Source organism: Trachurus japonicus, chromosome 8 (genome assembly GCF_045865225.1).
Source record: "Trachurus japonicus isolate A0001 chromosome 8, Traja_1.0".
In the NCBI taxonomy this organism is placed as follows: domain Eukaryota; kingdom Metazoa; phylum Chordata; class Actinopteri; order Carangiformes; family Carangidae; genus Trachurus; species Trachurus japonicus.
Genome location: NC_140914.1, coordinates 27,871,305 through 27,895,194, shown reverse-complemented (window position 1 = coordinate 27,895,194; position 23,890 = coordinate 27,871,305). Strand labels below are relative to the sequence as shown.

At 41.8% G+C, this 23,890-nt stretch overlaps 1 protein-coding gene and 1 long non-coding RNA gene across 3 annotated transcripts in view; both read right to left on the bottom strand.

Moving 5' to 3' along the window:
- LOC146983484 (thyroid hormone receptor alpha) overlaps positions 1-17,401 on the bottom strand; it is a 128,736-nt gene extending 111,335 nt beyond the window's left edge. Inside the window, exon 1 of one of the 2 annotated variants that reach the window (XM_085785098.1) lies at positions 17,018-17,401. The gene's annotated coding sequence lies outside the window, so the exon portion shown is untranslated. The remainder of the gene's footprint in view (positions 1-17,017) is intronic. The other variant, XM_085785099.1, reaches the window with a different exon arrangement.
- A 141-nt stretch (positions 17,402-17,542) lies between these two features.
- The window catches only part of LOC146983483 (uncharacterized), a 121,147-nt gene continuing 114,799 nt past the window's right edge, over positions 17,543-23,890 (bottom strand). The window contains exon 4 of the long non-coding RNA XR_015036319.1: positions 17,543-18,211. This is a non-coding gene — a long non-coding RNA (uncharacterized LOC146983483). The remainder of the gene's footprint in view (positions 18,212-23,890) is intronic.

Genomic DNA, 23,890 nt, shown 5'->3' with positions numbered 1-23,890 from the left:
TTTTTGAGAACATTTTGAATTCTGCTCTCATGGGAACAACTGCAATCAATGTGAGTGTGGAATTTTTAAACATCATATTTTCTCTTGTGAAGCAAAACACTTATCATTAAAAACAAATCACCAACATTTCCATGCTGTCAAGATGCAATTTATGTATTATCAGATTTTTGTTTAGATGACTGAATTTCTGACTTTTGACCATTTCATCACAACAGCTGCCCGGGCACTGACTCACCTGAGTGGATAAATGAAGCTACACAGCAGGTTTCACTACCAGCTAATTAGCTCAGCGAGTTAGGAGCTGGTTCTTGGTGTCAGAGGCTGTGGGTTCGAGACCCAGCAAGGGTGATGATAACGATGATAGATCAAAATGTCACATGTCCTCAAGCTGTTTTGCTGTCTAGATGCAATTTATGTATTAACAGATTTTTGTTTAGATAACAGAATTTCTGACTTTTTGACCATTTTTGAAATCTGCGTTCACAACAGCTGCCTGGGCATTGACTCCCTGAGTGGATAAATTAAGCTACACAGCAGGTCTCACTACCAGCTAATTAGCTCAGCGAGTTAGGAGCTGGTTCTTGGTGTCAGAGGTTGTGAGTTCGAGACCCAGCAAGGGTGATGATGATGATGATGACAGATCGATATGTCAGATGTCCTCAGCGTGAAATACAAGACAATTGTCCTAATTGTCGCGTCACAGAAAGCCTCTAAGTTTAAAAATCCAAATAGCTTGGACTGGACCATGTGCAAAGGATCCTAACATCTTAGATTCATAGTAGATGTTTGACAAATACATTTCATTATTTTACCTCAAAAACTGATTTTTCTTTTTACTGTGGTTTCAAATCTGCCTACACGACAGTGAATGGCTTACTCAATTTGTGAAGCCACTGTTGTATGCCACTTGTCAATTAGCTCAGTGCGATAGACAACAGTCTTTGGTTCCCGAGGTTGTGGGTTCAATGCTCAACTGATGCAAATTGAACATTATAAGGTCAACTGTCTTGTCTTCCTATTCTCCTGTTTGTTGCTCAGAATTGCCTAAATTTGCCCAAAAGTAGCCCGGACCCGACCCATCGCTGCGCAGCAGCTATAATTAGTGTGAATGCTGGAAGCATTCACACTATTGTTATTCGGTTCGGCCATTTTCTGCCTTTCTTCGTCATGTAACTAGTCCTTCATACTTTGTGCTATTTCATCACAACAGCTGCCCGGGCACTGACTCACCTGAGTGGATAAATGAAGCTACACAGCAAGTCTCACTACCAGCCAATTAGCTCAGTGAGTTAGGAGCTGGTTCTTGGTGTCAGAGATTGTGAGTTCGAGACCCAGCAAGGGTGATGATGATGATGACAGATCAAAATGTCAGATGTCCTCAAGCTGTTTTGCTGTCTAAATGCAATTTATGTATTAACAGATTTTTGTTTAGATAATAGAATTTCTGACTTTTTGAAAACTGCCTTGACAACAGCTGCCTGGGCATTGACTCCCTGAGTCGATAAATTAAGCTACACAGCAGGTCTCACTACCAGCCAATTACCTCAGCGAGTTAGGAGCTGGTTCTGGGTGTCAGAGGCTGTGGGTTCGAGACCCAGCAAGGGCGATGATGATGATGATGACAGATCAAAATCTCAGTTGTCCTCAACACGAAACACAAGACAATAGTCCTAATGGTGGCATCACAGCAAGCCTCTAAATTTAAAAATCCAAATAGCTTGGACTGGACCATGTGCGAAGGCTCCTAACATCTTAGATTCATAGTAGATGTTTGACAAATACATATCATTATTTTACCTCAAAAACTGATTTTTCTTTTTACTGTGGTTTCAAATCTGCCTACACGACAGTGAATGGCTTACCCAATTTGTGAAGCCACTGTTGAATGCCACTTGTCAATTAGCTCAGTGCGATAGACAACGGTCTTTGATTCCCGAGGTTGTGGGTTCAATCCTCAACTGATGCAAATTGAACATTATAAGGTCAACTGTCCTGTCTTCCTATTCTCCTGTTTGTTGCTCAGAATTGCCTAAATTTGCCCAAAAGTAGCCCGGACCCGACCCATTGCTGCGCAGCAGCTATAATTTGTTTTAGTTTTTCTTGCAGTGTTAGTAATTTAAGTAGATATGGGTTTTGCAGACAAAACTGGGTATAGCCAAAACCTGTGTGGGTGTGTCTGCACGTGCATACAATGCATGAGTAAGCAATGTGTGCATGTAGACGCTCATGCTCACGCTTCATGTCACCCCACCATAAGTCAGTGCCCCACTTGGGCCACCCTTATCAAAAATGTCTGGACATGCCCCTGCACATGACCCAAACCCTCATTGCATCACTGCCTGTACAACTGCAGAAAGTATATCCAAATGGTCAGGGTTAAAGAGAAACTATGCAAGATTTTTTTACCTGAATTAAACAGCTTCAGAGTAATTGTGACCGTTAAAAGACTTGTTCCAGGGAGAATGGAGGCTCTCTGCCTTCCACCTAGCATCTCTAGGCTGAAAACTAACCTTGTAAGATCAGAGCCTCCTTTCTTTCTTTTATTTATTAGGATCCCCATTAGCACCCGCGGCAGCATCGGCTATTCTTCCTGGGGTCCGGCCATAAAACTCTCCATTGATCGCCTTCTTGCCGGCTTCGTTGAAAACAAATGCACATGACCGTTAACAAATCAGCGAAAATAGCCACCGGCCTTGCACAGTTCCCCTTTTAAAGGGAGCTGGGGCTACATTTTTACAGAGTATTGACAAGATCTGATTTTCTCTGTTTTGTTTTGAATACTTGAGAAATACGATTTCCTGTGTTTATTGCTACATTAAAGTTCTCACACACGTCACCTCCCTAAACTCCACTATAACTATCATCTATAAATGATGTATTGTCAGTACAAATCCAAAGGAGAGGAGGAGGAATTCTCTCTCTGTCTCTTATTGACCCTGTGTGTGTGTGTGTGTGTGTGTGTGTGTGTGTGTGTGTGTGTGTGTGTGTGTGTGTGTGTGTGTGTGTGTGTGTGTTAATGACGTGGATTGGCTAATTTGAGTTGTGCAGTGTGACCGCTTATGGACAGTCACATGTGCAGCCATCTCTATGATAATGACATAAAGAGGAAATTAGCCGGTAAAACAAATGGACTGATGTCAGATGGAGTTACAGAGGTTATAGAGGTGTCTCATCAGTTCTCTCCTCCTTTCTATGAATTCAGTTTTGCTTTTCACTTATACCTTAATACTATTGTTACCAATCATATATTGCACACCCATAACAGTACAAATATCTACTGATATTTTATCAGCTGTTGTTCATGCATGTTGATGCATCGGATCAACAAAACGCTATTTTTTACACGCTACAGTATTTATAGTGGTTAGAGACTCTGCAGTGCTCCAGGGACAAAGTGATTATTTATCCTGCTGTTAGAGCTGCTGCTGATGTAGCACCAGAGAGAATAATAGTACTGTTGAGAAACTGTTACTGCTTGATACCACAGTAACATCAGGCCATTATTAACCACAATGACTGGCTCAATCAAGCTCTTTTTGTCCCATCGTGTTTTTATGGTTATACTGATCTGTACTGGGATCAGTCTCGCTGTGAACAGTTAAAGGGGAACTATGCAAGTCTGGTCGCTTTTTACCACTGTTTAACCCTCCTCCTGGCCATGTGCATTTGTTTACAACGAAGCCGACAAGAAATCAATCAATAGAGCGGTACATAACGTTATATATCATATGCGATGTTACGACGTGTATTATTTGTGTAGTCTTATCAGTCATTAACAACAGTTTACGGGTTACGGGGCTCGTTTGTGTCGCGGTGCCGCAGAGACTAGAGCTGGGACACCAGGGTGGTGGCGCTGAAGTTGTTTTTCAGCCAAGAGATGCTAGGTGGAAGGCAGAGAGCCTCCATTCTCCCTGTGAAGAGTTACATGTCATTTATTGAGCCATCACAATTACTCCAAAGCTGTTTACTTAAGCTAAAAAAATGCTGCATAGTTAAGCTAAAAATGCAGTTCCTCTCCCCTGAGCCGACACCTCTTGTTCTCTTCCCCAAAGCAGATGGTAAATAACAAGCAGCATACGGCACATGTAAAATGAGTCATTTTCTGTCATCTTTTACATTTTATTATTATTTTATTATTCATTTGACTTGAAGTGAGATACTTTTCGGACATCCACTCTCCGCTGTTCTGTGTCTAATAGCTGTGAATAAAGGAGCATCCTTTGTGTGTAGAACAATAGCCATTAATGCAGCTGTCATATATTTCATATATGAGATGTATCTAGTTCGTCATCTTCTCCCATGTGTTAATGATTTACAAAGTGACACTTATCAGGAAGAAGAGGATAATTCTAATTAATTAATTAATCCTTTTCTTGAGTATCCACTGCCTTTAACAAGAAACACCTCAGTCAGTACTGATGCTACCAGCTGATTTAAAGGCAGAGACCCGAAGCCCCAGCATTGATCCGTGTCAGAAATGTAATAGTGTGAGATAATAAAAACATGAATCCTATCAAGTGCGGTGCGCACTTTGCAAACAGTAGGCAGTGTACCACTAGTAATACATCTAACACAACATCAGGAGTCAGTGTGGAAGTTCATAGAGAAATAGAAACAACTCAATCAGCCTTCATCCACTGAAGAGCTGAGGCAAAGTTCTCAAAGATGTTTCCAACAAAATTCCTGTCAAGTAACTTTCAAAACCGTGTCAGAGAACAGAGAACTTTACTACACTGTGCTGAAAGTTTTGATGATCGTCTGTAGTATATCTTTCTTTTTCTTTCAAATGTATTTTTCTATTTTTTATTTTTATATTTTAATGATTTTTATCATTCTAATTGCTACTATTGTCTTCGACTGTCTTATTTCTTTCTTTTCCTTTTAAATGTGTTTTCTCTTTTTCGTTTTAATGTATTTCTATGCCTCTGTAAAGGACTTTTAATTGCCTGGTGTATCAATTGTGCTATACAAATGCCTTGCCTTGCTTTGCCTAAACAGCTTACAGCTTTGCAATGTCCAGTCAATACTTGGCTTGTTCTCCTTTTAATATAAATTTATATCAACTTCCTATCATCAGCGCAGGGCTTCCCCCTCATGTGACCGATGCAGCATTAAAGTGCTGTTTGTTGTGTGTCGGTGCTGCACTGCGAGTACACAGAGCAGAGATCGATGGACACAACACATCACTTTGTTTGGTTTGTAAGCCTGATGCTTTGTGTGTGTGTGTGTGAGGGCAAAAGAGACACAGATAGTAATAGTAGAGAACACAAAGCTATTAACAGCTGGTCTTTCATGCCTTCACTTATAACTGGATTATATCCTTTAGACATGAAAACCGAATAAAAGGCTGGAATGACTTGAATGGATTATCAGTCATGCGATGAAAAACATCCACAAACATCCACTTTTACCCACAGAATATTAAACAAATGTTAGGTTCTTCAAATTAAACCAATTCTTCGCTGCTATAATAGTGTCGGTGTCACGATACGGAGCTGACACGTCGACTTGAAGGCCTTTGTTGCATTATGCACACGGAGGAGCGCGCTGGAACACAGCTGCTGTTTGCAATGGTCCAGTGGTCAAGTGATACGGCGCACAGAAACCTGCCCACGCTTTCATTTTGCAGAGGCACAGACGGCAAAAGCTGACTTTTATGTGGAGCAGCTGACCTATTTTAAAACAAAGTGATAGCATGCATGTTTTAACAGTGTTGTTGTGGTCAACAATGTAGAGACGAGCAAGAGAGTTAAAAGATTTAGTATTTAAGTAGGTAATGAAGCTGGATTTATTATAAAAGTACAACCTGGGAGACAGAAAATGACACAACACAATAGTGTATTGTGAACTACTACTACTGCACTTCGAAGACCCCCAAATAATTGCGTTCAAACACCTATGTGACTCACCTCACGGCGCTGAACCCTCGACAAGAATCTTGTGGTGAAACTTCAGTTGTTGAGTACAATTGTGTTTACCTGACCAAATCAGGACACCCAGTGATGTGTTGATGGGAACTCACCGTGGTGAGATGAAGGTGCAAACAATGAGCGCCTCAGCGCATCTCTCCCATACAACAGGATGTTTCTGGGGCCTGAGAAAGTCGCTGCAAGATGCACAAGTCAGGCTGAGAGCAAACTTGATGAACTCTAGAGCAGTGCTTATCAGTATGATCAGATCCAGTGGCACATCAAGCCGCGTTAACGCTCTGAGCTGCTTCAGCAACAAGTGATCAGAGCTGCTCCTGGGAGTGAAGTGGTGTATCTCACTGAAAACTGAACAAAAACATCAGCCTTCCTCACTAAGTCCTGTGGACTCTTGTGGCCAAAGTTTCTGCCACACCTCTCCCTCCTGTCTCTGCTGATGCCACCATCACCTGGGCTCCTGCAACACTGCTGCTTCTCCCCCACAGTCTGGAGAGTAGGGCTGTTTTCGACTAAGGATTTTCATAGTCGAATCTGATTCGTCAGATTTTGCCGTAGTCGACTGATCGTCAAACCTTTTTTTTTTTTTTCTTCTTCTTTCAGTTTCAAACAAAAGAGCTAAAACACCCAAAAAATGATTTTTAGTAGCCATTGTGAGCCGGTATGCGTTTATGTCACGTAACGTTGCCCTGGACAACGCTCCTTTCGTTCGGACTGAGTGGCAAATCAAACATCCCTCAACGTGATGAAGGAAAGCGGTGGTCGTGGACACAGAGAAACCGGGTAAAACATGTAGTATCAAAACAAACGGAGGTCAGAAGGACTCAACAATCCATACATTACGTTAATCAATTCTGTAACACACACAGTGTGACCGCGGCACCGGCAGAGAGACAGACAGGCTGCAGAGGGACGAGATTACAGCTGTGACTCCCGACACTTGGTGCGTTCATTACAACTCGGAAGTCGGAAAAAAAAACAAGTTTCTCTTCTGAAAAACTCTGACATTAAACTTTAGGATGTGTTAGAGACTAATTCACCTGTCTAACCATCAGAACTATTGACACTTGAAACGGTAAACACAGCTGATCCATCGAAAAAAAAAAATCACCGCTGGAGTTAATTTATTTTCCGTGATTGAAAGCAGGTTCTTGAATGTAACTCGGTCAAAGTCAGATGTATCCTCACAATGTTTTGCTGTTCTGTTCGGTCATGCATGATAAATGCTGACGGAGTTAGACTGTCAGACTTGCTTGATTTTAAACTTTGGCGGCTCTGCCTCTCGTCTTTTTGCCACTCAGTGAGTGTTCTGCAGTGACTTCTGAGTACCGTGATGTTGACGGTCCTACTGCTCACCTCCGCTCATTTGAAAAAAAAAAAAAAAAACCTCCGCTCATTTGATTGTGCAACTGCAGTGGGTGATTTATTAATACGTAGCTAGTAAGAAGCTAAGACTACCGTTTAAACGCACACATCATTTTGAACTCTTTATTAACAGAAAGTAGGCAGATTTTGTATCAAAATAGGCTTTTTATAATGAAAAAAGACATTCTATGTAACAATTTATGCTCAGCAGCTGTGGGCACCCCCATATAGTCAGACTGGTATGGTCTTGGTTAGATTCGACTACGAGGTTCATAGTCGAATCAGACCTCCCAGAATCGAATCGTCGAATAGTCGACTTTTGGAGGTCAGCCCTACTGGAGAGACTTCCACTGAAGTCTGTACGCTCAGGACCTGATGAGGTGCGTTTCCACTGCGGAAGTTCTGGTAAAGAGAGGGGGGGGGGTTTATTTACCTGCTGATATCCCTAACAAGATGTATCATTGGTTTTGAGTACCTGTGATCTGCTTAATATCGTTTCTACTGCCCCTTTCTGTTGCCTCTTTCTGGAGCTCTAGCAGGCACAGGTCATTTGGCCAATCAGAAGAGAGAATGAGAACCTCTCCTCTGATTGGCTCACTGTTTCTTGGGCGATAGGTTAAAATTTTCCAATCGGCCACCGTACCCCTTTAAATCGGCGATTGACGATATATTCGGCAGTTATGACACGTGTGCGGAGCGCAGGTGTGTATGTAGATAAATAATTTCAATAGAATAATTATATTTTATTGCATAAAACGTTTTATTTGAACGGAATGTGCACATATCAAATCGAAAATTATGAAAGTATGAAATTAAAAGGCATGGTAAAGTTATGTGTGGACTGTGCACATGCTGACCACTGAGCCAGCTGCGCAGAGAGCAGAGGCCTGTACCACCAAGCAAGCTCAACCTACCCGGTTTACTCCAAGCCTATCCAGCTGAACCTACTGTATATCCACAACACTCGTTTCTACTGCCCCTTTCTGTTGCCTCTTTCTGGAGCTCTAGCAGGCACAGGTCATTTGGCCAATCAGAAGAGAGAATGAGAACCTCTCCTCTGATTGGCTCACTGTTTTTGCGTGGCATGTGGTCGGGCCAATCACAGGCAAGTAACTGAAGCCTAAGCTGCATTCATAAAAATTGAAAAAAAAAAACTGGTCCCAGTGGGCGGAGTTACCTTGTGTGTGACATCACAGAAAGGAGGAAGTGCTATCTGCTCGTCTTAAAGAGAATGTTCGTACAAATGGGCGGTGTGTGTTTCTCCGTTTATGACCAGTTTGATGCATGGGGCAGTATATACGTGGCCCAGAGACCTCCCCAAGCACGAAAAAATAACCAAAATCAAATTTTTCATGCCATGGGGCCTTTAAAGCGACGTGTGACAGTTCTGATCATTGCGCAATCGTTGTGCAGCAGGTTATTTTTACTGCTTTCTAATAATGCTGAGTTTTAAAAATGCCGCTTTGATTGCCGTGATTGCGTAGTTGTCCGTCCACTTCACTTATCATACATCTTTTACTACTTCTACTATCATACGTCTTTTACTGACTTCAGAGTTTCCACTACATGTAATTGATTGTGGCACACCACCACGGCAAAATAAAAGCCACCACATCTTCAGAATGATGGTTTTTCTTTGTAGATGTTAAAGTGATACGCCAACATTTTTTTTTCGTGTGTTGCCTCACTCCCGAGTCCATGACAAGCAGATAGACATCATCCTTTCGACTGTGCGTGCAGAAACAAGGGAGATACGGGTAGAGCTGGCGCACCGCTAATTAGCTTAGCTCAAATGCTGGAAGTGCATAGGTAGTGTTAGGAAACACTGGGCTTTTTCTCTTTTTCCAGCCTTTTTCTTAAAAAAGAATGCTGGGTTTTAAAAATGCTACTTGTTTCCCACAAGTGGGGCCAAGGATGGCTGCAAACCTACGGTGAGGTGGGTGATGAGGCACACAAGAACCACGTGGCTCAAGGGAGAAAGGTCGAGAGACGTTCCAGAGGTCTCTCACATCATTCTTCTTTTGCCTGAAGTGAACTGAAAGTTAAGCTAATATTTGACATATAATAACAAAGTTCGTTCTCTCCATTGGCAACAAGTGCTCGCGTGGGAACTGTAAGTGCCTTAAGAGAATGTATGTTATGACTCGCTGCTGTACTGTAAACATTAAGTAGTGAGTTCACAGGCGTCAGCTGTGGAGTATTCTGTACATTAACAAAGTTTATATTTAGTTATTTACATTAAGCACACTATATGAGCGGTTCGCCCATACATTTACATTAACTCAGTGGTTCCCAACCTATTTTGGCCCGTGACCCCATTTTCACAAATTTCTGGCGATCACGTGCAGTCACATGATCGTGGCTGTCAATCAAGCTGCGCCAGCTCAGATATTTTTATATGCTGCATTTTATTTGAACTCAATTTATATTCGAGAAAGTGAAAGTATAGATGCAGTTGTTTAAGATTGTGTGTGGTGTTTTTAATCATAATTTTAAAAAGAATAATAGTTTTAAAAAAATATCAGTAATTTTTTCTTTATCAATTACTAGACATTTCAGGCGACCCCATTTGAACTCCAGGCGACCCCACGTGGGGTCCCGACCCCAAGGTTGAAAAACACTGCAATAACTTGTATTTAAGTAACTCAATGTTTGTTTCTATTGTTTCCATATCAACATGTCTGGGAGCTAAAAAGCTGCGTCCAGACTAGGCTTGGGCGATAGGTTAAAATTTTCCAATCGGCCACCGTACCCCTTTAAATCGGCGATTGACGATATATTCGGCAGTTATGACACGTGTGCGGAGCGCAGGTGTGTATGTAGATAAATAATTTCAATAGAATAATTATATTTTATTGCATAAAACGTTTTATTTGAACGGAATGTGCACATATCAAATCGAAAATTATGAAAGTATGAAATTAAAAGGCATGGTAAAGTTATGTGTGGACTGTGCACATGCTGACCACTGAGCCAGCTGCGCAGAGAGCAGAGGCCTGTACCACCAAGCAAGCTCAACCTACCCGGTTTACTCCAAGCCTATCCAGCTGAACCTACTGTATATCCACAACACTGTCACTCCGGATCAGCGGTAGGCTACCACGACGCTGGTTATCAACTCGGTAACTCAACCCCGGCTTGTCTTATTGTGAATCGGTGAACGCGCACGTATAAAGGGCGGATTCAAGGCAGCAGACAAATCACAAACAGAGCACCGACGCGTCAGAGAGAAGCGAGGTGAGAGCAGCGCACACCTTATTTCTCCTGTGAGGAAGAAAAAAAAAGAAGAAGCCTGTGGTCCGACTTCGACCTGACCCGAGTTATTAAAGACCCACTCCCGTGAAAATCGTGTTTTCTGAGCTTTTCACATGTTCCTGTGGCATTTTTCTTGTGTTAGAGCACTTATCAGCAGAGAAGGAAGTGCAAAATTGCATTTCAGAGTTTTTCTGCCTTCAAACTGCTGTGAACCAATGGCAGACGCGAACTGGCAGTTTCAGGAAGACTGGAGTTGAGGGTGTCACAGCTCCAGGGGAGGGCACTAGTGCTACAAGCTCCCGCCCCGCTCTGCATCTGGCTCAGAGGTGAAAGCCTTCACAGCTCGGTGTAGCTGTCTAGGTATAATAGGTATAGCTCACCTGGTAGAGCAGCTTGCACCATGAGCAAGGACTATGTTCCAGTCTGGGATCGAATCCCAGTGTGGAGTTTTACGCTAAACGCGCTGAATCTGTAATTGTACAATGTCCAGCTGTCAGCAAGCGGGGGGGTGGGGTGCGAGGAGGTGGCTGGGCGGGTGCAGAGCAGCGCAGTCTCCGCCCACCCCCCAGAGGTACATTGCTAATGTGCATGGCTAATGAGCTGGTTTTAAAATGGCCGAAAAGGGTCGCGGGAGTGGGACTTTAAATGTTTACGTTTATTTAGAAGTTTAATTGGTGCTGATTAAACTTGTAAATGAATGCTGCTCTGGATCCAAACAACAGAACCATTTTATTATATTAGACTAGCCTATATATTTTCCATCTTTGCTGAGCATAAGGTTTGTTCTAAATTAAATAAAAGCCTGTCCCATAGACGCGTGTCCGCTCGGCACACACACAAACACACCCTCAAAAAAAAAAAAAAAAAACTATTGGCAGAAGTCCGGGCCGTGAGAACCGGCAGCCTACCTTTCGTATGGATAATCAGCTTGATAATCTAACAGATTTGATCTGTCCCGGAAAATCCGTTGTTGTGATCATAACGCAACTCTGTCCGGAGCTTCGCAACTTTTATTTCCGTATCCCTGGTAACAGTCACCCCCGGTACAAGGATTTCAAAATAAGGGCACACTGAATATCATAAAACATAACGCTCTTCTAAAAATAATTCAGACTCGTCGGAAATCAGTGTGGACAACATACATATTACATAACTATAGCTGCCATATCGAATTTACGCACGCTTTGAATTGTGCTCCATGTAAATTAGAGTTGAATTCTGTGGAGGCAGACCATTAATTTGGCGAAATAAAATGCAAAAAAAATCGCCCAGACAATCGCCAAAAATTAAATCAACTGTGACGGACTCAGCCGGTGGTCGATTGGCGATAGATTCGTCCTATCGCCCAAGCCTAGTCCAGACTCTTGAGGATTTGACTGGCTGTTAGAAAACACCATCAGAGCATCAGTAAAATCCTGTGTGTCCTTTAATGCAGCAGAACAACTTGACTCCATACACAGTCTTTAACAAGCGTTCTGATTGGTCCATGTAGGTCCATGATACCACACAGGACTAGACCAGACTACCACACACACTGGACTGGCACACAATCTGATGAGATGATGCAGTCCATACGTTATTGCATATCTGAGCCACATGTGGCAGAGGGAGGCCGACCGTTGCCAAGGCAACACAAAGCAGGGGGCGGGCAGAAGTTATGGCTGCTGGATGATGCGTGAGTCCATCGGAGTGACAGAGGCAGAGACAGAGGGACTAAATGGAGGGTGACTGAAGTTAAGACGTCACATCCATCTCTGTCTCTGTCTCTGTCCTCCCTCCCTCCAAACTCCACTTTCCATCCCATCTCTCTCTCTGTGTAATCTCTAAATAGTTTTTCTTTATAGCTTTCTCCTATAGTGTCTCCCTACTTTGTCATAAAGGGAACCGTGTACGGTTGAAGCACATCAGCAAATTAGAGTTGTCATTATACTGTTGTGTTGTTGTTATGCTACAGTGCTGTGCAAAAACATTTCACATGTGTTCCCTACTCCACTCAACACTGCCTTTGTTTTTTGAAGCCTTTTATCAAGCAGCCACACAAACTGCCCCCAAACAAAACACAACACTGAGCTGAGGTGTTTTTGAGTTGGTTGGCGTCTTGGTGGCACGTGTTATTGTGACAAAACAAGCTGCTGAGCTGATCGGTGGGATGTGAGCTCTGTGTTCCATACATCGCACTGTGGAGGGGGTGGGGTATGGAATAATTCAAAAATGAATAACAAATTGGACATAAGAAAGCTTTTTGAAACATTTCATGGCAAAAGATGCTTAATTTAGCTGCCAGTTATACGTAAAGCCCCAGTATGTAACTTATTTGGCTTTTTATTAGCAAAAATCAAATATTGCTTTCGAATCACACCCGCATACAAATGAAAGCTTTCTCGTACCTTAGAATGAGTTGTTACAAGTCGTTACAAATACATAAGTGGGCGACGCACCGAACCGAGGCTGCCATGTTGCATCGCCATTTTTTACGTTCAGTGGCAGCGTGACCGTAGGTAATCACGGAAACTCACCGGAGCTGTCGGCTCGGGGAGAAAGTTTTCCAGGTAGCGCCTGTTAAAACTGTCACCACTGTGTAGTGTGAGGAAGGACGGAGGCACTGGTGAAAACGTGGGTCAGGTAAACAATACGACATCACCATGACAACATATTGTCACGCCTGTATTGTTTATCCTGTTACATGCATTGTCTGTTGTCTGTCTGACGTCTGCCTGATTTCATGTGAATGCAACATCAAGAATACGTTCCGATATGCAACCGCACCGCTAGATGGGGGGAATTCCTACACATTACACCTTTAAAGTTATATGTTTTATGTCAGTATTTTATTTAGCATTGGTAGTTCATTTGGGTTCAAATATCTGCTGTATTATTACACAGACAGATGTAATGTTATCTAAAGGTTCAGAGCATTCCAGCTGTAGCTCCAGACAGGAGGAAAACACAACCACAAAGAAGCTGCGCCGCACTAAGAACTATGGGATCATATGCAGATGATTGAATTACACCAAGTACACTGACTGCTGCAGGAGCATATCAGTGCTTCAGTTATTAATTTACAATGAGTCCTCTGTATCCATCCCTGCCTGACGCTCCTATCATCCTTGAGAGTATGCATGCTGCTCTCTGGCTGATGTGCACTGTGAGTTTGAGTCAACACACACACACACACACACACACACACACACACACACACACACCCCACTTAGTGTCGGAGCAGAAACGTTCCACTTTACTTTCATCAGACCACAAAACCTTTCTGCTGCAATTTTTATCTTCTTTACCACAGTGCTTCTTTGTGGAGATTGTGGAATCATGAACAAGCCAATCAGTTGCAGCCATTGTCATCTGCAGCAAAAGCAATCTCTTAGTGAGCCAGCCATGACCGTCCTTTTGTCTTTATATTAGTTTAGTTTATGGACAGACAGAGTATCCTCGTCCACTCATTGTTACAGATAAAAAATAAACCTTACAAAGGTAAAAGAGATATCACAGTATGAGTCTGGTTTTCTTTTACTTGGTCTGCATTTCAAAATAAGATAGTATAACATTTAATGGTAAAGCACATACTAATACGGAATAAAATCCTGACAACAGGTGATTTATTTTGCGTAATTATCAAGCCAAACCTTGGCAACTGTGCTGATACGCATCAAGTGAATCTTTAAAGCTTCCATATTGTATAAAGGTGGATGTCCTTTTTGTTGCCACTTTTGATTACAGATCAGGTGGGTCTAGGTTTTATATAAACACTGTGGAAGTATCAAAGCCTCAGTCAACAGAGAAATGCAAACAGCCTGTATTCAGAACTGGTCCTGAAACCAGCCGCCAGGACTTTTGTAACTTTGTGATGTCACAACAAAGCAGTTACCGCTCTCAACCGTGACCTAAGCCCCGCCCAGCTGCACACACCATACAACTTTACAACTTGATAAACAGATAAATTCATGCTTTTATCTCGACTAGGGATGCACATGATTAACCGTTTAACCGTTAACCGATAACAAGAACTTTGACCGATTAATACTATCGGTTATTTATTTATTTTATTAGCTCCTTATGTCATCAATTCATGGGGGCGTGTCGACACGTGCAGAGTTCACGTGCCTTCAGTCATATTTCGCAGCAAAAAGTTATACAGGAGGACTAACAGTATGTGCAGCAGCCCCCATGAAGGAAGGTCAGACAATACATGTAACGTACACAGACATAGATGTGAATCACCTGTAACAACGGCGCTGGAAAACAAAAAAAAAAAAAGAGGACGAGGACGTCGCTGCTCTCCAGCCTGTTCACCTGCAGCTCTCCTGCAGCTCCACAGAGGAGCTGTCAGAGGAGCTCTGCTGCTCCTTCAGCCTGGTGTTTGGCTGCACTTTGTATAAAAATACAGTTCTACATTGGACGATCTAACCTCCAGAGCGCGATCAGCTGAGACAGAGCGCACTGATCAGCTGTTGCGACGCACGTGTGTATTTAACGGCAAAAAAAAAAATTGAAACCAAAAAAAAATGTATTTATTTTTTGGCCGTGCGCCGCAAGATTCTTAATCTTATCGGTTAACGGTTAATAATCGGTTAACGAGCGTCGGTTATCGGTCAGAAAAAAAATTCAAAATGTGCATCCCTGATCTCGACCCGTTTGGACAACTGTAATGCACTTTACACTGGTATTAACCAGGCCTCCCTCGCTCGCTTGCAGTTAGTCCAAAACGCGGCTGCTCGTCTTTTAACAGGAACTCGTAAGCATGACCACATTACCCCCATTCTCGCCTCCCTCCACTGGCTCCCTGTCCATTTTAGAATAAAATTTAAAATTCTATTGTTTGTTTTTAAGTCACTAAATGATTTGGCACCCCAGTATATCACTGACCTTATACATGTCTTGTATGCAAGCCTACACTGAATAGTGGGGAAGGCTCTGTACTTTGTATTTTGTGTTTTTCTTTCTTTTTTTTTTAAAGCAGAAGTAAGTAATATTTGTGTTAATATAAATCTTAAATAGTTATATCTTCCGACAGCAATCACTTATATAGAGTGTTTGGTCTGAAACACGGGTCTGTCAGTCACTCTGCTCTGCTGTAAGCCGAGGAGAAAACTTTCCTTGTATCCTACAACCTTTATCCAATGAGGAGAGAGAACGGCATAAAGGGGCGGTCCTCTCTGTGTGTGCAGCCAAGGGATGCGCGTGAATGTGGTGACGTAGGGACGAGGACCAATAGATCCATGACGAGGGCGGGGACTGCTAACTCCATCGGCTGACAAGAAGTTAGCCAAAACGACCGGATCGCTTACTTCTGCTTTAACTCTTATTCTGTCTTTTTTTAAATTATTCTATTGTGCTTTTATTGCGATATGGATCCCCTTGGGTCTGAAATAAAGAAATTAATGAATGAAATATACCCCCCCGAGAGCATTGAGCTCTGCTGATCTGCGTCTTGTTGTGCCATAAAGCAGGCAAAAGACCAGGGGGGGCCGTGTTATTTCAGTGGTAGACAAGCTATGGAATGAGCTACCCACCAATGTCAAAATGGCCCCCATCCTGGATACTTTAAAATCTCGCCTAAAAACTCATTTTTACTTTTATTTTTTTATTTTTATATTTCTTAGTGTTTTATCTGATGTTATGGTTTTCTTATTGCTTTTATATGCTTTTAAATTTACTGTATTTTAACTTTAACTTTCTTTATTTTACTGTTTTGTATCTGTTGTCCAGCACTTTGGTAACTTTATAGCACATTTTAAAAACAACAAAGTGGATTGGATTGGACTGAACTTGTCAGAACTTGGCCTCACTGAATTCTGCTATATATTTTTTTAAGGATCGGGGCCTCTTCTTTTCTGATTGGCTGACAGGCCTGTTATTACTACAGCTCCAGAAAGAAGAAAAAAAAGAAAATAGAAGAAAAAGAGATGTAAAACTACATCAAGACAGTTTTTGGCCCTTTAAACACAAATACGTGTTTTTATGGATTAAAAACTTCAAATAAAAGACAGAAGAAGAGTGAAATATGGGAATATAGGATATTGACTGTTACAAACCACTGCTTCAAGATACTAACTCCCCCGGGGCATGTTGTCTCAGCACCCTTCTGAATATCTGTTTGAGGTTTCTTTTCTAACATGTATGTCAAAGGAGAGTTTACATCTATTTAATGACCTTTACTGCACAGTTCTCCCTCCATCTCTCTTAATCCCCTGTCTGTTCCCACTCTATAATCTAATAAAGCAGAAATGCCAGTTAAATGTCAGCTAGTGGATTCAAAAAAAGAGAGAACTAAAAAGTATTTTACTTTTGTTTTTAGTGTAAAATGACAGGTGATGGGCTCAAGCAAACATGCAAATCCTGTTCATCCCCATTATATGACTGACATATTCTTCACACAGTAGCCTGCAGAGCCTCCTGTAGAATAACGAGAAGAAAGCATGCTGGGAAACAGGCAGAGGAAATAAAAAAATAAAAACACAACTCACCGCTGCATTCTTCTCTTTACTTGTAATGCTTGTTTCCCTCCTTTCCTCTCTGCTGTCACACAGTATAGATCTTCGGTGTTTACCCTTGTCTTCTCCTGGGTGTGTAGTGGTCGGAGTCAAATATGCCAGGGAGTTCCTTTTTTTCTATTATTCTTTGCCTCTTTTAAAGCTGATGATGAAGATCCCGAGAAGTTCTCCCGCTCTGTGGGTAGCCTCACTTCTCCTGAGGCTTCACAGGGTGATGAGGAAGCTCAATGCAGGGGGTGGGGCTGGAGACGTGGGGTGGGGGAGAGACTTCTGAGCGTCTTGCTGATTTAAGCTACCTCTTACATCACGAGGCCCACGTATGAAGTGATTTTTGCTGAGGAAACAAATGAAGTTCGCCTGCCGAGCGGCGCTCCGGAAGTCCGTCTTCTCTGCTCCCTTCTGGCCGCTGTACTCCTGCCTCTGAGGGCAAACGGAAGATGCTGCGGTGAGTCGGGGTTAAAGATTGAAGATTGAAGTACCAGGCTTGTGAGCGCGCTACCTGCTGGGTATAGGACTGAGCACCAGGACAGTGAGAGAAAAGTTCCTTTTTCGACTTGAGTGTCAGTGTAGAGGCTGTGTGTCTGTTGAGGTATACGGTTGCCAGATGAGTGTGAGGCTATCGTGAGTGTGAAGCTGCTTTTTTTTCCCCCCTTCCAGTTAAAACCCGAGCCCGTCGACGTCTGAGGCTACACGTGTGGTGTCGGTGTCGGTACGGTTCAGGTTCAGGTTCAGGCGGTGAGCGGGTCCGAGCTGGCAGGTGGTTAGAGGTCCAAGGTCAATGCTGGTCATCACTGTTATAGTGGGGAGAGCTTGAGAGGCAATACAGGTTGTCACGTCAACAGCAGCGAGAGGTCACACACGTATGTTTTTGTTTTTTTTGCTGCGCCTCCAGTCACTGGGTTGGCTGTTTCGGTGGAGGAGGTAGGCAGTGGGAGGAAATCCCTGAGGTAAATGGAGAAATGTTGCACGAAGAGAAGAAGAAAAAAGAACTGATAACAAGTGATAAAATTGCTTCTTTTTTTTCGTTTCTGTTTCTCTGGGAGGTAGACGGCTGCAGAGGTTTTCTCTCAGAGGAGGAGGAGAGGACAGGTTTGATAGTGTCCATCTGAAATACTTGATGATTGGCTGAGCTCCTTCGACGTGGACAGGTTTCTTCAGTGGCTCCTCCTGAGGAAAAAACACAAACAACGACAGGTCAGAATATGACGATGATATTATATAATGGCAGCTGTGGCTCAAGAAGTACAGCAGGTCACCTTGAAGGTCACTGGTCTGATTCCCAGCTCCCTAAGTATCTGCACATACTGTATCATGTCAAAATACTCACAATGGCAATGTGAATATTCTCATGTTTGACAGGTATGTCTGTCATATTACCAACTTAGTTAACTGTTAAAGGGATAGTTCAATATTTTTGGCAAATTGGCCCATTGCCATGATCACTATAGTTTAAGCAGTAGGTTCGTTACCTTTATTTGTCGGTGCAAGCTATTTTTAGAATGGCGGAGCAGAGCCACAAGCTGCTTAGAGCTACGCTACGAAGGCTAATGGGATTTCTTGGTTTCCCTCATCAAACTCATCAAATACACAATCCAACAACTCCAAAACGCTCTGGGGGACAAGTTGTGACCTGCACATTCACCACGCTATGAGATAATAACAGAACGTTATGAGACAGAGTTGTTTTCGAGGTAAATTCATGCAAAACCGCTGATGCACGTTCCCGTCGAGGGCAGTTTTTCAGCAAGCAGTCTCTGCATTTGCCTCTAAAACAACTCTGTCTTGAAACGTTCCGTACACCAGAGCATTTTGGAGTGACTCTCCAATGGTGGCAAATGCTTCTTGGATGGGCACATTGAGGACAATTAACAAACAATACAGGAGACACAAGAGAGCTCTCGCAACGGCGCCATCTTGGAAATTTCCTAGGCTGGCTGCTAACCAGCTAGCCTCTCCTAGCTCGCTAAACTCCTACAAAACCCCAGTCCAGAAGATGGCTTATAATGCCACTATGATTTATTTGAAAAGTAAAAAGTTCATATGCCAAAGAAAGATCGTCCATAAGATCTTCAGATGGCTTACAAGCCCAGCTGAGGCTGATGTGAATGTTGGCAACTGATCAAATATTTCCATTTAAAACAGAATTGGTTTAAAAAGAAACTAAATATTTCCATCTATAAAAGATAGGAAGTGTCAAATTCATATCCTACATTGACCCAACCACTCAGACCACTTCTCAAAAACGTTCTGCAATACCGATCATTTACACAGCCAGAAGAGATCCTTTATCAAGTCAACAGGAACTTAGGTTATTTGATAAGTTTGAGCAAAAACCAATAGTGATTCTACTGGGACAGTCTGGAGCATCACCGTATCAAGTGCTTGAGAAGAGTTGCTACCCCGGTGAAACGTTCTATTATCTACAGTAAGGGGCTTTAGATGCAGGATGATTTTCATTGAATTGCAGCAAAAGCTGAGCCAGCTGACCAGGAATGGCTCAGGTTCCCCCACAAGGAACGAGAAGATGTAGGAAAATAGCAGCATATTTCTACTGTGAAGGGGATAAGTGACAGAAAATGGATGGATGGAAGCTCATAAGAAAAACACATAAACAGTTTATTGTTGATGTTGGGGCATCTGTTTGATATCAAAGCTGCAGCAGCACTGGACTGGCACTTAAAACAGTCACAGACAGCAGGATAAAGGCATCATAAGCTTATTATCCAGGAATAAAAATAACTCCTACAAAACCCCAGTCCAGAAGATAAAATAAAACATCAGGTGATTTGAAGGCTGCAGTTAGTCTTGTACCGGGGCCTGAACAAACATGAAAAGAGATCAGATGGAAGAAAAGCACAGAACCAGTTTTCATGCTCAAAATCCCATATCTTAAATCCAACACTAGTGATTTATGGCACTCACTCTTTTTTTTAACCCTTCTGCGGTATTAGCGGCAAAAACTACCACTAGGGGTCACTTTTTCCTCTTAATTTGACCATAACTTTCACTATATTGCAGCAAATGGCATGTTTTTTGCTGACAAACCTTATTTTTACATACAATTTGAAAATATGATTTCGAAATTTTCAAAAGGTCAATATTACACTGTCGGCAAATTTACTACCCTTTAGCGGTATTAGTGGCAGTTTTTGCCAACTAACTTTGACTGCTGTAAAAATATATCAGATTAATATTTTTTTCAAATTTGTTTGCATAAATCTGTTAATCAACTTCAGTCTTGATCAAAACTACTAAAACATTTTTTTTAAATTCAAAATGTTAACCCTTTTAATGCCAATTGAAAAACCAAAGTCACCGATATGGGAAAAAATACACACAAAATGAGCTATTTTCAATGTAAAAAGTGATTGGACAAAGAAAATTTTTTTCATGCTATCACAGTCTTGGATATGTCAAAGATTAGTAACATAATTGGTTTTGATGCATATTTAGTTTTTGTGCAGCAACAGATTTTCAAAAAAACTTCCTTTAGCGGTATTAGTGGCAGTTTTTGCCAACTAACTTTGACTGCTGTAAAAATATATCAGATAAATATTTTTTTCAAATTTTTTTGCATAAATCTGTTAATCAACTTCAGTCTTGATCAAAACTACTAAATATTAAAAAAAAATTCTAAATTTTAACCCTTTGAATGCCAATTGAAAAAACAAAGTCACTGATATGGGAAAAAATACACACAAAATGAGCTATTTTCAATGTAAAAAGTGATTGGACAAAGAATTTTTTTTTCATGTTATCACAGTCTTGGACATGTCTTTGATTAGTAACATCAATGACTTTTATGCATATTTAGTTTTCGTGCAGCAACAGATTTTCTAAAAAAAAAAAACCTTAGTGGCTGTTTTTGCCCCATTGACTCCCATTATAACCACATGTTTTGAATGCAGAGACATGACACTATATATAAATATGATTTTTACAGTCAGGGTGATCAACCCTGTTCAGAAGGGATCAAATTAGGTAATTTTACTGTTGATCACCTGGTTCATCCATTTACCCATTTACCCAAGACTGAAGTTGATTAACAGATTTATGCAAAAAAATTTGAAAAAAATATTTATCTGATATATTTTTACAGCAGTCAAAGTTAGTTGGCAAAAACTGCCACTAATACCACTAAAGGAAGTTTTTTTGAAAATCTGTTGCTGCACAAAAACTAAATATGCATCAAAACCAATTATGTTACTAATCTTTGACATATCCAAGACTGTGATAGCAGGTTAAAAAAAATCCTGCCTCCGATCATTTTTTATATTGAAAATAGGTAATTTTGTGTTTTTCCCCTTCCAAAATCACTGACTTCATCTTCTAAATTGGCACTTAAAGGGTTAAAATCCTGATTTTTTTTTTAATATTTAGTAGTTTTGATTAGGACTGAAGTTGCTCAACAGATTTATGCAAAAAAAGTAGAAAGAAATATTAATCTGATATATTTTTACAGCAGTTAAAAGTTAGATGGCAAAAACTGCCACTAATACCGCTAAAGGAACTTTTTTTTTAACGCTGTATGAAAGTCCCCCTAGAGAGGCATTTTAAAATTCGTAAAAATGCTCTGCTATAACTATTTTTTGATTAAAATTGCTTTCCCACAAAAAAGTTGTTTTAAAAAAAACTCTCAAAGAGGCTAAAAACACGTCTACTATTTCTCCCTCATTGAAAAATCCAGATTCTATGAATATTCATGATTATGCAAATGTATCATGACCTGCGCCTGCCCACCACCACCGGGTTGCTGGGTAATGGCGGTGCGTGTCAGCGGGGGCAGGGGAGACGGAGGGGCGATATCAAAACATGAAGCTCTCACTTAGATTGGAACCCTGGTCTCCCACATTCAAGGCGGCAATAATGATTCTCGCCCACGTCATCCACTGATACTGCTATTGAACATCTAGTTGTATAAGTAGATGTGAAGTGTCATCATCACAGTGAACAACAAATGAGATGCAAAAAAAAAATCAACGGGATTGGTTGCTAGGGATTCTGACGCATTAAACCTGGCTGGGTGCTGAAAAACTGAATCCAACTTTTTCAGACTCTGGCTTTGAAACTGCATTTTCAACTCTAAAATGCTCAGTTATGGCATGCATTAGCGACTTTGCTGCTGAAAGTCTTGTAGCTAGGGTTCGACTTGGGGGGATGGTGGGGATTTACCCCCCCTCTGTTTTCGATGTCCCCCCCTCTGGTCAGACAGAGTAATAGCCTACTTTAGATCAAGTCTACATCATTTGCACCGCATCCCCCCTACAGTAGTGCACAGCGTCTCCCAGGCCGTCATATGAAACCTACTGTAAATTATCAAAAAAAAAAAAAAAACAAGAAAAAAAGAAAGGAAAAAAAAGGCAAGTCTCATATAGACGCCGGTTGCACTGGGTCGGGTCTGTCTCCAGGTTTGAGCAAAAAAAAGCCGCTCTAGAAGCCGGGTCTGTTTCTATTTCCTACAAGTTCTTGTGAATGAACAAAACCTCTCAAAGTGCTTCATTCCTGCTACAGTTCTCAAAGACCCAACCCGGTCCGACCCAGACTCACGTGCATTAATTCTCGTCCAGACCACGGCAAAAAAAGATAAAGAAAAGACCCGACCCGAGTTATTAAATGTTTTCTGGACCCGGTGCGTCCGGTCGAGTTGTTCGGCCCATTGAGGATTATATTATGATTATATTATTTCCCATCTTTGCTGAGCTGATTTGTTCGAAATTAAATAAAAGCCATATAGACGCCTGTATATTAACATATTGTGAGTTGATGTCAATGTGACTGTATTGAGATCATTTGTCCCGTTAGCTGTTAAATATTTGAACCAGCTGTAGCTGATGATTTGGTGTAACTTGTAGGTAATAATTTTTATGATGTATTCTGGTATTTCTCGTACTGTTATGTATTAATTATACGATGTATTCCTATCTATTTATTGCTACTTTATGTGTTGTATCTGGTGTGTTTATTGTGCCAACTGCTGCTGTACACTGCATTGCCCCCTTATCAATCAATCAGGTTTGACTATAAACTACAGGTCCACAACCTGGAGATTAGTGGCTGACGAAAGGATCCAGAAACCAGAGCTAGACGTGCTACTGTATGTCGACCCCGCCCACGTTGAGGAGGTACTACGAATGGAAATCGACCGAGTAGAGTCGAGTGGAGTATAGAGTCAAGTAGTGCTGTAACTGTAATGGAAAGGGCCATTATACTGCAGTTACATGTGCAGCGTGAATGTTCAGCAGGAGTGTCAGAGTGCTTCTCAAAAATGCTCCTAATTACACCTCAAGCCATGACGTCTCCATGACAGTGACTGTTCCCGCACACCGAGGGAGGATTTCATCTGTGACGCGTAGGCCTTATACTACGACAGAGTCACGCATAGAAGCAGAAATAAAGCATTGGTGAACGATTCTGCTTTGATATACGAATGCGGACTAAGCCTCCGTAGCGATGATCGAAGCAGATCAACAAATTCATGAAGTTCACCCTCCAATAACAAAAGCTGCAGTACTTGTTGAGCATGCGAGGCACTTACTGGGTGTGGGAAATCTATTGTTGGCAACCCATGTTTGAATGCACACAGTATATGCACACACTCAACACACACACACACAAAGACACATTCCCTGTTAATCTTCCCCCGTCTGTGCAAGCTGCTCTTGGGTTGGATTTCTGACTGACACAAATCATTCTCTGTGAGGCTGTGTTTCAGAAAAGCAAACAACAGAGGCTCATGCTGAAAACACCACACAGGTTGGGGCTCCCTTATCCTGTAAAGTGGTGACAACCAAAACAAGCATGTGAGTCGAGGCCTGTCCTGACCGAGCCTGAAGCGCCCTTGACAGC